The sequence below is a fragment of the Diceros bicornis genome, chromosome 11 (assembly GCF_020826845.1).
Source record: "Diceros bicornis minor isolate mBicDic1 chromosome 11, mDicBic1.mat.cur, whole genome shotgun sequence".
Classification (NCBI taxonomy): domain Eukaryota; kingdom Metazoa; phylum Chordata; class Mammalia; order Perissodactyla; family Rhinocerotidae; genus Diceros; species Diceros bicornis.
Window position 1 is genome coordinate 32,318,987 of NC_080750.1, and position 12,442 is coordinate 32,331,428.

A 12,442-nucleotide genomic window follows, 5' to 3' on the forward strand; every position below is an offset into this window, starting at 1 on the left:
CCCCTGGCGTCAATTCAGCACTCCCTCTAGGACATTGTCTCTTGCCTGTTTTCATTTCAGTCCCTCTCCCTGGTTTCCTACACACTATGAAACTGGGAGGTTTCACTCTGCTTTTTATAGGCCTTGGGCCTAGTTCTTTAGCCTCCTGCAAAGCCATGGAATTCCGTGAGTCTCTTCTGAGAAAAAATGGCCACTGACTTCAGGCCCCTGAAGTCTCAAGTTCTCACTTCATCCAACACAACTGCTGAAAGCTTTGTTGACTTCTCCTCCAAGCAGCAGCAGCCCTGTGTCCGGGCAAAGGTCTGTTCTTCCGTCCACTCTCAGAATCAGCAAATGCCCCTAAAAGGAAAAATCTCAGTCTCCTGACAGTTCAACTCTGAAAGGTCCGCTGTTCTCTGGAATTTCAGTCTATCCTGTCATTATTACTTTCACAGCTTGATGATGCTTTCAAACCTGATTCTTGTAACATGTCTGGCTTGTTTCTCGGTGCTGTCAGCGGGAGGGTTACTTGCTCCACCTACTCCATCCTTCCCAAACTGAACTTTTTAATACCCAAAAGTTATCAGAAAGCTAACAGATCTTCCAAACACATGATTAAGAGATGAAAAATGATATTCAACAGAGTGTAGTTAAATATGATTGGAGAGGGGAAAAAATGCCATTATATGTTTGTTGGTCTATTTAGTTAAGTCTTCGATAAACCAGTTACAAATGCATATCTACAGGTAGTTCTCTTAGTAAAAGTAGAGTTTCCCATGAAGCCTGAGCACTATCCAAAAATAATCCAATAATTATTAAATGTGACATGCTGTCTTGGTCTTTACCAGGTAAATGTGATCATCTTTCTCATGTCAAAACATATTATTCAAAATTATGTACACAAGAACATTCTATAGACTTCCAAGCCAAAATGAGATAATAGTATAACAAATACAAGCACTCTTTTAGTTTAGATGCATCTAATCTTAGAGGTTTTCCATTTCTCTAAGGCAGTGATGTTCACACTACAACGTTCTAGTCACGTGAGTCCCTTTATGTTTGATTGGTGGCTCTTAAGACTTTTAATTTCGCTGTATCAATGTACCATTATACTAAATTCTACCAGTCACACAGGAGTCATGTGGTTCTTTCGCTTAATGGTGACTGCAATGTGGCTCCAGAGTCACATAACTCTGAGTACCCCTGCCATTATCCACATTTTATTCCATTTCCCTTTCCAACTATTACAGAGATCTATTACAGGCAGGTGAAAAAATACCGAACAGCAAAAATATCTTTAGACATTCCCTTCCTTTGTCAGAGAGTCTCTGAAAGATACAGGCTCTGCTGAAAGTAAGAGATGCTGAAACAGAGGTCTAGTTTTCGTGGAAGTCAAAGAGGTCTCTCTACCACTGTTCTGAGGGTAAACCCTTCTGCCTTTCACATTCTTTACTTCTGGGTCTTCCTGAAAGGGACACTAGGCTGGGAAAGGTAGCATTGCTCAGACCCTGTGAGGTTCCCTACACCGTGTCTACGAACCAAGTCCTGTCCTGTGCACCTACCTAAAGCAAAAGGGACAAACCTTAAGGAATTGTACAACTTAAGACCACGGACTCTTTTTAAGTGTCAAGAGATGTTTAGATATTTTTTAAATGGAAATAAAGAATAAAGGAGCTCTTTGCACTGCAAAAACACAATCTAAAAATGTGTTTATAGGCACTGAAGACATTAACTGATAATTTGTTAAACCATTGCTCATTATAAGTTGAGAACTCCATTCGCACTGACTTCCAAAGCCCCATGTGAGGTTATTATTAACATATGAAATCTATATAAGGCTCAATTCAAATACCTTGTATCTGTGCTAAGAGTTTTTAGTCAGGTCAAACCTCCATTACTGCTTCCATTTCCCTTCCTCCTTCTCCACTACCCTAACATACAAAAATAATTGTACCATCGTTCCAGAAAGCGGAAGGAGAGTCATTAGGGCTGATTCCTTGATCCCAGCACTAGGACTGAATTGAATATGTGCTACTCTAGAAACTTTCTACCCTAGAAATAAATAATATAAAGCTTATAACTGATAAATAAAGATAATAGAAGTAAAGGAAATAACAGTAACAATGCTTACTTGACCTATGGGTTAATTATTTCAGAGGCACATGTATTAACTTTTTTTACTTGTATTATCTCATTTAATTCCTGTAGTTCTGTGTTGTATTATTATTGCTGTGCCTATTTTACAGATGAGAAAACTCAGTTTCAGAAAATCAAAGTAATTTGCCCAGAGTCACTTCAATGGCAAGTCATAGATCAGACATTAAATGGTCTGCTTTCAAAGTCTGTGCCCATTCCACGGCAGTGTGCCTCTTCTGAGCCCAGACTGATGGTGACTTTAATTGTCTTCCTTAGGGCTGCTTAATGAGTTTTAAAAAGCAAAAATCTATTAGCTTCAGGGAATAGAAACAGACACAATTTATCACATTGCCAGACTCAAAAACACCATCCTTACATGTTAACGGCCCCCAATTAAGACCACAGTCATGAGTTAATGAACAGGCCATTAGACAGAGAACAGTAATATCAACACAAGCACATGTCTATTAATCTGTTGCTCACCAAAAGTCATTAGTCTCAACACTACAAGGCTAAATAATTTCTAGGTAGCTTTAAAACAAAATTATTGTGATATTACTCAGTATTTTAAGAGATCATTTACAACCCAGGCTTTTGTAACACCAGTCAAAAGACCACTAAGCGCTGTGTAGAGATCAATTGACTTACACAATCAACCCACAAAGTACATTTTTTTGATGAATTGAAAAAAATGCTGTATCCAGGCATAGAGAGGAGAGGCTTTCAAGGTAGCTATCTACAAAGCGTTGTGTTCATCTCCAGGAAATAAATAGAATAACTGCAGTAGCTCTAGACTACTATCACACCATTTTCCTTCTATGTGGAATTCTACCAAAGTATCTAACAATTTGATCAATGGGTCTCAACATTGGCTGCACATGACAATCATCTGGAGAAGCCTTAAAAAATGCTGATGCCAGGGCCCCATTTGGTCATGTTCCTTTAATTGACCCATTTCTAATCACTCAGAGTTTTCTTTCACTGCTTTCCCTTCCCATTTTATCTTCAAAACAACTTTATGAGAAAACTGAGGCTCAAACTTTAAGTAACTTTCAACCTGTAAGAAAACACAACTCAAAGATAAGTGACTTTCTTCCCAGATTATGTGGCTGGTAAGTACAGGAGCCAAAATTTCAACTCGAATCTGCTGTATTCCAAAACCAATGCCTTCAACCCCTCTGTTGTGATGCCAGCAGCTTGGGCTGAAATAATAGTACACGTCCACTACACGAAAGACAATGAAGCGAAATGGAAGCAAGGTTCCCAATTTCCCAGCAGCAGAGGGAAATGTGACTGTTGCGTCTCAAACAGGAACTAGAGATGACTCTTCTAAAGGAACACTGCTATGAAGTGGCAGGGTCTACTGCATGACTCGCTTAGTGTTGTCTTAAAAGAGCAAAGGAATTAAATTCAATGTTGTAAACTCTGCCCACGAAAGTCATATTGATAATATAACAATGTTTCTATATGACAAATGTATTTGAAGTTTCAAAAGATTGATTTACAAAATTGGGAACACGATCTCATTAAATGGAGGGCTCCTTTTACCCTAATAAACCAGGTGTATACTGAATCCTGTGAAATGGGAGTAGCAGCTGGGATGCAAAATACCTACAATCTATATCTTATTCAAACCATAGATCAGCAGTTCTCTAGCGTGGTCCAATCAGAGGATCTGACTGGTCGAAAGCAAGGTCAAAACTATTTTCATAATAATTCTAAGATGATATTTCCCCTTTTTACTTTTAATACCACTCTCTCGGTATATATTTTTAGTTTTCCAAAATACAATAATTTCAAAAACATGTATTATTTATGTTAACATATAATGGATTTATTATTTGCTATTTTCAATGAATTAATAAATGTTTTAAAATTTTCTGAGTATTAATTTCTAATGTGGTAAACATCTATAGTTATTAAAACTACATAAACAAAAGCCCTTTGGGATTTTTGATAATTTTTAAGAATGTAAAAGCATCTGAAGACTAAGAGTTTGAGAAACACTGCTACAGGTGATCCTCAACATTTGGGATTTATCTTTCATGTTTACTTGATCAATCTTACTATTTTTAAGAAGATTTTTGCTGCAGAGTCTCTTTCAGAGATGGATGTGACATTTACTACATGCACCCACTAATCCAGCCACTCTGAATCACTATGGTTCCTTGAACTTGCCTTGCTCCCACCTCCCTCCATGCCTTTGCATATGTTGATCTTCTGCCCTAAGTGCAGGGGATATGGTCATGAACAAGGAATAATCACTTCACAGACTTACATTCTAGCATCACGAAGAGATGGAAAATATCAAAATAGGTAAATTAGTAAGTAGGCATGGAAGTAAAATATGGTAATGAAATAAAGTGTTAACTGGATAAGAGTACTTTACCATAGCGGATTCTCTGAGTAGGTAACTTTGATTAAGACTTGCATAGGGCCGGTCCCGTGGCTTAGCGGTTAAGGGCGTGCGCTCCGCTACTGGTGGCCCGGGTTTGGATCCCGGGCGCACACTGACGCACCGCTTCTCTGGCCACGCTGAGGCCGCGTCCCACATACAGCAACTAGAAGGATGTGCAACTATGACATACAACTATCTACTGGGGCTTTGGGGGACAAAAAGGAGGAGGATTGGCAATAGATGTTAGCTCAGAGCCGGTCTTCCTCAGCAAAAAAAAAGAGGAGGATTAGCATGGATGTTAGCTCAGGGCTGATCTTCCTCACAAAAAAAATAAATAAAAGACTTGCATAATGAAGAGGACCCAGCTCAGAGAAAAATAAGAGGAAATAATTATTCCAGGCCAAGACAATACCAAGTGCAAAGGCCCTGAGGCCAGAATGGCTGAAAAAAGTGGCTGAATGAAGGGGAAAAAAGTGAGAGGTAGAATCAAAAAAGGCAGGCCTCTAGTAATTTAGGATCTATATTTTAATTACAATGGGAAACTCTAGCAGGGTTTTGAGCCAAGAAGTGATGTGATCTTTTTCATGCTTTAAAAATATTATTCTGATTCTATAAAGAGAACAGACAAGAGTAGAAAGGACAAAAAATTAGGAGTTATTTGCAATTTAGAGTTTTGTTACCATTACTCTACTTTTTCTAGAGTCAAGGTCAAGCTAGGTATTTAGGTTTTAGAGTGATAATCATTGGGTAGCCTCAAGTCATTTAATTTGTTTCTGAATATTTATAGAAAGCACTTTGATACTGACAGAGAAATAAAGTTAGTACATAAATTTCCCATATGTATAATTACATTCATCTATGAGGATAATAATGCTCAACTGGTCATAAGAATATTTGCGGATGAATAATTATTTAAATAAATTTAGTGCTAAATCTTAACTGTTGTACTCTTTACATCCTATTTACATTATGGATATTAAAGAATAGCACAGCTCTTGAAATACAAGAATATTCAGAAGAAGTACGGTACCTTAAAGCATGCGGGAACTCAATTCCCTGAAAAAAATGTATACACAAACTAAGTGATGATAATAGAATGATAATTACAAAAGACACTCTTATGAATAAGATTGTGTATGGATGGACTCATATGATGTATCTTTGCATTTGAATCATATCAACAAGTAATGATTTAAAGACCCATGAATGGCAAATAATGATGCATGTATGGAAGAATATAAAAGGGAAGAACAGCACCTTTAATTTTTAAATCAAATCCCTTTTTCTAGCACAAGAGCCCTATTAACAGGACTTCTGAAAAGCATCTTTCCACATGGGCACAATGTTGCACATGATTGGGCCTGGCTTAAAATATACCTTGGAAATCCAGCTTTGGATTTTTAAAGTTGTGGAACATTCTACATCTGCACTGGAGCAGTAGCTGCCTGTGAGATGGCTCTTTCATTTCCTAATTAAAGTTGTTCTGTTTTACAAAGTAAACTGGCAGTGAGAACCAAGTACACACACATGCGCGTGCACACACACATGCATGTGCACACACACACAGGAGTATTCAGTAAAGCAATTCAATTCCACTAAAGTGTAACTATTCAACAAATGTCAAAATATTCCTGTTGCCCCAAACCATTCAAAGCTTTTAAAATATATCTTCTCGGATGTAGAAGGCCTTTACGGTCTTAAGAAAACATCTAAAACCTAAAATCTTAACACTTAACATTCTTAACAGTTGGAGTATCTCTGTTTTTATAACGCATGTTTTGTGCTTAAAGTGAGTTTATACTTGGTATTCTTGCTGCCTCACTGCCTAAAGAGGCAGGCTAAATTGGAGCTAATGGGTTCAGGCATTTGAGAGGAAACTATTTAAAACTAAGCGCACTAAGCAAAGTCCACTCACAAGGACGAGAGAAACAGGGCACTTTCATAAATTCTTCTTATCAAAAGTTGTACTTTCACCTTTTCCACTCCTTAAAGTGAATTTTCCTTTGATGCTATCAGGAGGAAACGTGCAAACATTCTCAGATAAGGGTGCTCATTATTGCACAGGCTAGATGAGACCCCAGGTAAGGAAATTCAAGGGCTTTAATCTAATCATGCTGAATGGGATTCTGTCTTTAAGGATAGTGGTGTTCAGGTAAATGTTTCTCAGAGGATGCGGATGGGAGGGGAAGCTATGATTTATAGAGTATGCCAATTTCTGTGGTGTAAATACACCCACTCTGGCCCGTTTCAAGCTGCCAACTTGAGATAACCGACTGTGGATGGAGTTGGGAAGTGATGTGCAAGATCAGCTCCCCAGGGCTAGTAGAAGCAGACTCCAGCACACCACCCCAGGATCACGGTGGAGATGTTAGAGCAGCAGAGATGCTTGGGATCCAGATCTACTGAGAGCCCAGAGTACTGTGAGCCTGGCTATGGCTAGCTCAGGCATCTATTTCAGAAAGAATTTAGTATACCACAACTATATTCCCATCAGTAATTTCAAAATAAAATCATGTTTAGTCTCACATCTCAGGGGATAAGACCATGTCTCAGAAACCAATGATATTTAATTAATTTTAAACTCAGCAGAATTTAAATGTCTAAGAGGTGACCAGCGCTATCTATTCAATCAGATTCCCAGTAGCTACTGAGAAATTCTTTAAAAACCAATGGAAACTTTGACCATGGGAAAGATGCAGAAGTACACAAAGAATCTGGCTTACCAGAATGGATCTCATGACATATCTGGGCTCCAGGGTCAGTTTTAAGTGCCCTGGCAGCTAGTACTGGATGCTTCAAAATTTTCTTTCTCTTTGGAGCCTTTGATTGTAGTCTTTACAGGCTACAGACCACATTAAATATTAATGTTTAGAGAAGTATTTTCACTGAATGTACCAAAAAGCTGAAAAAAACCTGAGGTTGTCAGTATATCCCTTGGTCCGTAGACAAACTTATCACCAGAACTTCTTCTTTAGAGTCTAAACGCTTAGGAAAATCTTCCATTAAGGACTTTTTAAAATTTGTTCCAATTAAGCAAACAGAAATTTAAGGGCATTAACCATGCCAATAATTTTTCTTCCTTAAGAAAAGCTAATTTTTAGTACAGCTGTCTTGTACAAGTTTTATTTCACAGCTTATTTCAAACCAAGCTATATAATATAATAGTTCGTGCTTATAATACCACAGTCCAGGGATTTCAAACAATTTTATATTTAAAAAAAAGAAATTTATGACACCATAGTGAGACTTTATTCTTGGCTTTTTCTTCCTTTTCTTTAAAATAAAACATAAATGGAGTAAATAAGGCTAGACATTTACCACAGGTTTTGTAATAATAGATTACTAGCCTTCATAGACGCATCAATATTCATAAAAAGAACAGTGGAACAGAAGAGTATTAAATGCTATGCTTAAAGCAAAAAAGAAATATTTCTCAGTGACCTTGGGAAATAAATAGGTAAACTATTAAACAAGGAGAAAAAGAAAAACACATTAAAGTAAGGAAGTAAAAGAAAAAAAAAAAAGAAAGAAAAAAAGGATCACATATATCATCATGAAAACCCACATCAGAGTGTTCTATCATTTATGAGCTAAGGGGTATTGTGGCTAGAAAAGACATTAGAAATAATTTAATCCAAGAACTTAAAAAAATTTTCTGCAAAATAAAAATTTTTCCAGCTTTATTGAGGTATAATTGCCAAATAAAAATTGTATATATTTAAGGTGTACAACGTGATGATTTGATATATATTGCAAAATGATTACCACAAACAAGCTTATTAACACATCCATCACCTCACATTAGTTACTTTTTTTTGTGTGTGGTGAGAACACTTAAAATCTATCCTCTTAGCAATTTTCAAGAATACAACACAGTATCGTTAACTACAGTCACTACGCTGTACGTTAGATCCCCAGAAATTCGTCTTACAACTGAAGTGTGTACCCTCTGACCAACATCTCCCAGGTCTCACAATTAGCTCAGAACAGAATCAGGCCTAGAGCAGATGTTATATTTTTCCCTCAAAAATGTATAAAACCCCAGACACATACCCACAATGAAAACCTTGAAATACGGAGACAGATTACATGTCAGAACCCACGTTAGGTGCATCCCCATCACAGGTGTGATGAGGACATGTGGGCCTGTCTGATTGGGTTAGCTGGGGTCATATGTTTGTGCTCTGTGCTTTTCCTGCTCCAAGTTCAGGTCGTTGGATCAGCAGCATTGGGATCACTTGGTAACTTGTTAGAAATGCAGAATCTTAGGTCCTGCCCCAGACTGCTGAATTAGAATCTGCATTTCACAAGATCCTTAGGTGGTCCCTAAGTACATTAAAGTTTGAGAAGTCCTGATGCAACGGATACATTCATGTGCTCAAAATGGATGAGAATTTGTTAAATGACCAAATCTTTCCTTTCTATCCTTTATTTTTCAAATTCTGGGTCTTTTTGTTGTTGTTGTTGTTCTTTTTTTCCTAAGGAAGATTTGCCCTGAGCTAACATCTGTTGCCAATCTTCCTCTTTTTTGTATGTGAGCTGCTACCACAGCATGGCCACTGACAGATGAGTGGTGTAGGTCCACGCCAGGGAACTGAACCCGGGCTGCCAAAGCGAAGCACACCGAACTTAAACACTAAGCCACCGGGGCTGGCCCTCAAATTCTGTTTTGTAGAAATCAGGAAGACTGGAAAATAATAGTGCCTTTAGATAAAATATATAAAGATATATTTTATGATGTTACACCACAATAGGGTTCTCATATATAAGAACACCATGTAATTCAACAGCATAAGTTAACTGCATGATCTTGTCATTGTTACAGGTATTAAACTCACCTGTTTTTTTTGTTTTTTAACTGATACTGCATTTAGGCAGTTGGTGAGCTGCCTTTAAATAGTGAATGGCTAAATCCTCCACACCTGTGGCAAACACTCCCCTGAAACTCTGCTAGAATTAAGGCCTAGGATCTCCCAAGGATGATGCCTATAACTCAACCAGGCTGGCTAACATCCTGTCTGCTACTTTCTGGGAAAAATGCAGAAAAAACAAATAAGAGTCTCTGTGAGGATCCACGGATTCCCAAAGCAGCTGGAGGAGTTATAAAAAGAAAGGCATTTGACCATTTCCATGGGAGCTTCTTCATTTCTCCCATTTTTCTTTATTAATAGTAACTCAGATTAAACCTTTCAACAATGAAAACAAAAACGCTAGTGAACTGGTTCCTAACATTTGCTTGGGGTACTCCTTCTCTTCCCTAGCTTCAGCATTGGTCCTCGTATTTTTCTCATCCAAACTACCTTTTGTTTACTTCTCAGCAGACTCTCTCAACTATCCTACTCTTTAGAATTTAGCCATTAATACTAGCATTGATTTTATTCCTCCTAAAACCCCAAATTTCCCATGAATACCTTAAGGATGTCTTTGCTTTCCATATGCCAGGAAGAAAGAAATATTGGTGCAAATCTAATGGATATTTATCATAGATCATATATTCCTGTTATGCAATTCATGTTTACATTCTCAACCACTAAAATGTAATCTGAAATTTAAAAACAGTGCCTTTAAACACCCTTGGGAGACAGGCAGTATCAATCATCAAACTGCAGAATATGAAGAATGGAGAGTCAATCGACTTTTAAAAAGTTGTTAATCTATTTTTATCAGAAAGAAAACTGTATAAGCGTATATGTACAGTTTAGTAAGTACAAATTAACACCAGTGTAATTACCAGCTGTGGAAGAAACACAACTTACCCAACAAACTTGAAAATCTCCTTTTAGAGCCTTTCCTCAATATAACCCCAATCTTCTCCACCATAGATAATTATTATCCTTTTGTAATGATTTTCTTTCTTTTCCTTAGAGTATTAACACCAAAGAATACGTCCCTAAACAAAAGAGTGTGGGCTTTCTTTTTGCCTACCTTTTCACTTAATATAAAATACATGAATATTGCATATATTCCTTTTTCTTGCTTTGTTTACTCAACTTTTTTTTGAGATTTCTCCAAGTTGTTGTATATAGCTAAGCTTCATTTATTTTCATTGCCAGATAGTAATTTATCGTATGACTATACCACAATTTATTTATCCCTATGACTCTTGAAGGATATATGGATTATGTCCCTGTAGTGGCTGGAAAGAACTGGAATGAACTGCTACAATAAAGTTCTTGCACACAGACTCTGGAGCACATGTGCAAATCACTTTCTAGGGTAATTACCCAGGAGAAGAATTGCTGGGTCTTTAGAGATCACATGTTCAACTGGACTAGAATGCTAAACTGCTTTTCAAAATGGTCATATCATTTACTTTCAACCATATGAAAATTTCATGTCTTTATTGATACATGAAATTATTAGGCTTTTTAATTTTTTGATATATTAAAAATAAATTTTTAATTTTTGATATATAATTATATCTCATTGTAGTTTTAATTAACATTTCTCTGATTACTAATGAGGCTGATACGCAAATGTTTACTGATCATTTGTCCCTTTGGTGAAATGCTGGTTCAAATCTTTCACCCTTTTTTTCTATAGTTACTTGTCTTATTTTTGTTGATTTGTAGGGGTCCTTTATACATTTTATATATACAACAGATCTCAGTCCTTTGTAATTTATATGTGTTGTATACATCTTCCTCTATAACTTGTCTCTTCACTCTTTTTATGGTGACTTTTTCACCTCTCTTAAACATTCATATTTGAAAGCATTATGACAAGGTGAGGAAAAGGAGTATATAATCATACACCTTTAAAAGACTATATTTCAAGAATGTATCCAATATCATTATCTCTAATTTTGTATTCCAGAAGTGATCTGTCCGCACTTACATACCTGCTTTCAACTATATCATCCTAAAATTGCCTACATGTTGCTTTGCAAATGCTCTCAAGACTGCACGTGTCTGAAACCTTCCCTTCCACAGAACTGCAACACCTAGATACTGACCTAGACCTAAGGAATACTCTAATAAAAAAAGTCCAGTTGATTGAATGCCACAAGAGACTAACCATTCAATTGTCCTAGTAGTTTTTAATTAAAGGCAACTTTGAAAGAAAATAATATAGCCTGCATGTAGAAATCTGCTCATTTGCCTTGACATAGGCCCAACTAATGAGTGAGTTGTTATTTGTTTTTCCTGTCTTTTAAATTCAACAAAGTAAGGCTCTCAAAGCTTAAATGCCTCCTAAGTTCTAAATATTTCCTATTAATCTATTCTGATTATCAGAAGCCATAAAAAACTTGAATTTCAATATTTTAATTTCCATATATTGGAAGTTGTGCCAAAGGTGCCAAATCTCATTTGCTCCTCCAAGTCCCATACTCCACCCTTTCTGCCTTGCCTTGTGCCCCTGGGGCCTGAGCTCTGGACTCATCAGGGGGCTCCCTTGTCCTCTGGCTTTCAGTGCATTCCGAAGGTGGGGGCCCTGGCAGCAGCTGGGAGGGCCCAGAGGGGAAAGGAGGTGGGGATATAGCCGCCCTTGCCTCCCTTCCTGCAAGGTAGCTTCTGGCTGGCCGTGTCCCTTGGCCAAACTGGCCTTCTCGACTCAGATCTCTCTTTCTGTTTTCTGGAAACTGTCTGCCTCCTTCCCCTTCTCTCTTTCAGGACGAGGAGTGATAATAGCTCTCCCATTATTAAACCAGGTTACTGCACTACTCTGTGGTTCTACTTTGCAAATAGTCCCTTTGTGAAGAAACCCTCCTGGAATTATCCTAATTTGCGAGTGCCATCTGTTTCCTATTGGGACTGTGACTGATACAGACTTAATAGCCATGCCTGTGTGCAGAGAGAAGCAAAACAAAGCATTAAGGTAGATTACTATAAGTGCTGCTTTCCTGGGCTCATATATAAAGAACATAGAAGCACAAGTAGTCTTTTCTACGGAGCTAACAGAATAATCAGGGGACACAAAAAGTATGTT

General features: G+C 37.4%; 1 protein-coding gene across 1 annotated transcript in view; it reads right to left on the reverse strand.

Annotated features, from left to right (window-relative positions):
- INPP4B (inositol polyphosphate-4-phosphatase type II B) overlaps positions 1 to 12,442 on the reverse strand; it is a 599,434-nt gene that overhangs the window by 248,601 nt on the left and 338,391 nt on the right. The gene's annotated exons all lie outside the window — the stretch shown is intronic.